General features: G+C 38.0%; 1 long non-coding RNA gene across 2 annotated transcripts; it reads left to right on the top strand.

The window, feature by feature from the left end:
• Positions 1–722: 722 nt before the first annotated feature.
• On the top strand, positions 723–3,462 carry LOC121638859. 2 transcript variants are annotated; one of them, XR_006010091.1, is made up of 6 exons: positions 723–793; positions 1,215–1,499; positions 1,675–1,749; positions 2,075–2,220; positions 2,347–2,770; positions 2,912–3,462. It is a non-coding gene; the product is annotated as an uncharacterized LOC121638859 (long non-coding RNA). The 2 variants fall into 2 exon arrangements; XR_006010090.1 differs by lacking the exons at positions 723–793; positions 1,215–1,499 and having other exon boundaries at positions 1,737–2,220.
• Positions 3,463–5,249: the final 1,787 nt, after the last annotated feature.

Genomic DNA, 5,249 nt, shown 5'->3' with positions numbered 1-5,249 from the left:
GTACCTTTGGGGCAATAAAGATGAACCAAGCTATTAAAAAAAAAAAAAAAAATATGAATGCAGCCAAGTCCAGTGCTGTCACCGAATTGGAACTGAAAATTCTGGCCAATCAGATTAATCAGAAGGTTACCGCCCCCGACTGACAAATACGCCCGCTGAACAGAGAGAGCGAGCAGAGTTTTCCGACGAGAGCGCACTGGTGAGTGTGGGGGGGCGTGTTTTACGCTCGCTGTGCTGCGTTCACGGCCCCGCGAGTAATTAAAAACTCCTGCGATCAGAGCAATGCGCTCGCTCGATTAAGAAAGGCGCTGCTGAATTAATAAATACGCTCACAAGGGTATTTGGTACGCTCATCAAGGTATTTGGCAGCGATGTAACGCCATACCCAAGTGTCAAAAGTGTTTTCTCCGCGCGAGCAGAGCTTCACCTCGCGAGCATAAACGGCGAGAGAGAGAGCGCGCGCAGGTGGAGTCCTGCTTGCGCAGAGCTGACACCCTCGCTCGCAGCCTGTAGTGTAGCGTCTGAAGAGTTAGATTGTGCGCAGACTTCATATCTACGTGTGTGAGACAGTTAGGTTGTGCGCGCAAAGTTAATATCTACGCGTGTGAGAGAGTGTCATTTTATCGTGGGTGTGTTACTGCGCCCCCTAGACTTATGGCTTAAATCTGACACCATAAGGGTGTCCCTGGCTGCACAGACACTGAGCCGCTCTGTATCAGTGGCTCTCCGCGCAATGAGGGATCTTGGGTACTCTCAGTTTAAAGACTGTGAGGCAACGGCAGAATTCGTTGAGGTGATACTATTAATCATTATGGAACCAAGTACACGTTTTAAAAATGAATTATAATTTGAGTATCAGGAGCAGTTAGTTGATATTCCTGACTCCTCTAATATTCTAAAATGTTAACATGCTAATGTTGTCATAAACAGTAATTTTCCATATTCATCATAAATACAAAAGTTTGTACGTAACCTCGTACTTTCACAGATTTTAGAGTGCTAAAGCTGAAATTTGCTGTAGTACAAAACAGACCTTTAGAAATAAGGAAATCAAGCCAATAATGCTTAAATATGAACTTATTGAGCATATAGTTTAGCAATAAGTACTTTGTTTTCTGTATACTTTGAATACATGAGGATTTTTTTTTTTTTTTTTTTTTAAAGTATGTGATACTTAATTAAATCCTGTAATGATCGTCAATATCTATTTATAGATGATCGACAGGCTATTTGACCTAATGAATAGGCGCAATCCTCGTGCAAAAGGATTCAAAGCTCCCTTTGGTGCTCTAAATTGGGTGAAGCAAAAAGCAGTTTTGTCAAGAGCCAGGGAGTACTTGCTCACTTTAGTGACAAGAGATGGAACACCCCTTCACAGATCCAAGAGGTCTAATAGAATATTGCTTGTTGTTCATGCATGAAAAGTTCATGACATGAGTTCCATGTCGCACTGTTCCCTTGTGCATCGAGTTCCTAAGATGCTGCATTCTCTATATCAGGTTGATATTATGTCACCGTTACCATGTTTTTTCCTGAGGTTTGTCTCTGTTCATAATGTTTTGTAATCAGTCAAATAAGTGTCTAACAAGGAAAGGGTATGTATGTTAACATGATACTGGTTTGTAATGTTTTTCAGTGTTCAGATTTATTTGTTGGAATTTGTCCTGTGTTCAGTGTGTTTCAGGTCCTGAATGCTTCTAAATGGTTTGCATAACACAAGATCAACGTTATGCAGATGTCAGAGGGATGGTATGTATGCTCATATCATCATCGTTTGTTAAAATGCTTTTCAATATGCAGTTTTGTGCTTGTTAGAATTGTCTTGTACTTAGTGTATTTCAGCCCAGGTTCTTCTAAATGGTATGTATTACACAAAATCAAGTACATTATAGTGTCACAATTGTACTTGTTGCACGTGTTCTTGTTCTCAAGTTCTCCAGGTTCTGCAGTTTCATCGTTGCCTGGATGTAACAGAAATTTCACTTCACCACTTTGAATGAACTAAATTTTGTGGTGCTTTTTTGGGTGTCTTGTTTTCCAGTCATCAGAGTAATGATACTTTTTTCTTATGTAGGTACCTGTCTGTCATTGGATTTGTCATCAATATTGACACTCTGATGCTGATGATTCCTGAATTCCTCCAAGTACAGCGGTATGTGCTCACCTACAGGTTCAGCCAGGATCACTTGGAGCTCCTATTTAATTTCATCAGAGCAGCAGGTCGGCTTGATGTTATTTTGATTACGATAAATTCCGATTACAATAAATAAGTAAAGATACGCTATTAATATCTTTATGATATGCCTTGGGAGTAATTATGTATTGTGTGTCTGTTTTCAATACAAGGCGGTTGGAATAACAATCCATCTGCACGCCAGTTCCAGGCCATCTTCCGCCGTCTAATGGTCCGGTGTGGTGTCTCACCGAGTGAGACCGGCAATGTGGCTTCTCAAGATGACACTGTGTCCCTGTCTGCTGTAGAGATGTCCACAGAAGAAACTACAGAGGAGCACCCATCTCCATTTGCCAACATTTCAGCTATCTTGTGTGACCACAGCTATCTTCCCACTCGGTTTGATGGTCTGGTGGAAAATGCTCTGGTCTACATAGCAGGGTTTGTAGTCCGGCAGATTCTTCGAAAGCTGTCCTGTGATGTGCCATGCAAGCTTGGTCAGAGATGCTGGACCATCATCATTTGATGAGAGCTACCACCTTTTTAGCCCTGAAAAACAACGGCGGCTTAGTAATTCCATCACATGGCACAGTGAAGGTTTGTTTGTTGTTTTTTCTTTGCATATTGAAGTTGCTTTGTTATTTATTTATTTTATTTATTCTTCAAAGTGTCTTTTAGCAATGTGTAGAGCATTACATAAGTATATTGTAATATTATCAATACTATTATGATTTTAAGGTGCTAAGAGCTGCAGAAAGGGTCATTCGCCAGGCTTCAACAAAGCGAGCTCCAAAGGTGTCAACAGTCACACACATAGTCCAGGAAGAGGTTGGAACGGACAACGTTTTTCTGCTTGGGGAGCACATTGAGGAGACACAGTTTGGTATTGACAACCATCATTCCAACTTGTTGCCATTGGTTGTGTTTGTGTTTCTCAATATAAGGCTGCACCACATTGCCAAACTGTCTACCCTTGAACTGCAAAAAGGTAGCACAAGGAAAAAAATGAGCAAAACAGTCCTCTTTCAGGGGTTTTAGCTCTAAAGCCTCTGTGCGATACTTTGTACATTTGTAAATATGGTTTGAGATGAGGATGATGTGTTCATATGTTAACTTGAGAATATACATGTGCATTACATTTTATTCTCTATGTGCTTTGTACAGCCTTAAAGGCTTCTCTTTTTCTCTGCGTAGTAAATCAGTTCTCTGCATGACTGTTGTATACATTTTCCATTTCTCTGGTATAGATCTTTAATCTACATTTGTATGAATGATATTGATACGCTGTATATGATTTGTATGTTTTCCTTTTTTCTAATCATACATCTTACATCCTATGTACATATATGACTGATATTGATATGCTGATGTATTCATGTTTTCCTCTTCTTGAAAATGTATATATGTATATATAGAGATAGAAAGAAATAAAGATAGATAAAGACATAGATAGAGTAGATATAGATAGATAAAGTAGATAAATATAGAGATAGATATAAGGATAGATACAGTAGTTACAGTAATAGACAGATATAGAGATAGATACAGATAAATTACATATATATGAATTAAACTGATAGTTCACATTTGAATTGTATACATTTTCATTTGCTTATATCTATTATGTTTTATGTAGAAATATGAAGTATTCAGAAATTGTTATATGTATATCTTAAAAGACTAATCGTATATTGTCTCCTAATAATGTGGTTGACTTAGCTGCTTTTCTATTATACATTAGTGTGTGAATATATCTATATATATGTATATATATGTGTGTGTATATATATATATATATACACACACATATATATATATGTGTATTAATCGCGTGTTAAAGCGTGTTAACGCAACTCTTAATTAACAGCGTTAATGTTTTTTAATTAACGCCGCTGGCTTTGATGACAGAAACATGGCGTCCATGTCTCTCTTCCCTGCTGCAGCGGTGCGTCTGACGTGATCAGGAGAGAGCGGGTTTATTAAAATAAAGAGATGTTTTCTGTCTGGAACAGGAAGAAGAAAAAAAAGAACCAACATTTCTCTTTGTCAAAATACATGCAGATGGACAGAACATCGTAATTTTTGGACGGGAAACTTTATTATTATTAATTTTTTTTATTAAATGCGGTTTTAATTTATGCAGGACAGCAAAGGTAAGACATGCTTTCTGACTTTTACAAACGTGAAGCGTAAATCGGGTCATCTTCTACCTCTGGTTCGGTAAATCTTGGTCATAGCGACATGAAACTTAAAGCTGTGGAATCTGTGAGATGTGAGCTTTCAGTAGAGGAGTCGTTTGTTCATGTTCATGCCGTGGGTGGAGAGGGGAGACATAATTTGTGTTTACATATTTTTCGGATTTTGTGTAGCTGCTCTTTAAATAATTTGTCTTAACTGTGTTTGTTGGTGATAGAAATGGTTTTACTGAGCTGGTAGCTGAGATTCTGGACTTTCTGTGGATACCACACATGTGTATAGTTACATCTACAGACCTGACACTACACCTGGAAACGAGATGTTAACCCCTTAACTCCCGATAGCGGAGGCTGAAAATTAAAGTTTAGAGACATTATAGGCCAGAAATCTGGATAATTAGGCACTGAAGGTGCATGGGTGGGAGTTACTGTGAATATTTCTCTCTCCTCACCATCTAGAAGCTGTAAGATTCTAATCCTGCTTTCTGTCTGTTCACCTGATGCTGATATTCATCACATATTGTTCCTTCTGTGTTTAAAAGGAAGCAGCTTCACAGCTTTAAATCCATCCTGCTGACTTTTTACCTTTTAGTTAGTAAATCCTGAACATTTCATCCTTCTTTGTCATAAATATTTGATTTTAGAAATATATATGAAGAAATATTTTATCTGAAAATTGCTGCTAAACCTGTTTATGTGTTTAGTGCAGGGGTCTGCAACCTTTCCAATCCAAAGAGCCATTTTTCCCTCAGCCAGTTAAATAAAACTACTTTAGAGACGCAAATGTTACGAGACCTTTCAAAAAGGCAACTTAATATATATTTTTAATGAAGAGCCACCATAGGATGTTTGTTATTTTTGAAGAACCATATTTTTATTTC

Source organism: Melanotaenia boesemani, chromosome 4, assembly GCF_017639745.1.
Source record: "Melanotaenia boesemani isolate fMelBoe1 chromosome 4, fMelBoe1.pri, whole genome shotgun sequence".
NCBI classification, from domain to species: domain Eukaryota; kingdom Metazoa; phylum Chordata; class Actinopteri; order Atheriniformes; family Melanotaeniidae; genus Melanotaenia; species Melanotaenia boesemani.
Note: the sequence above shows the minus strand (reverse complement) of the source record. Positions and strands in the feature narration are given on the sequence as shown.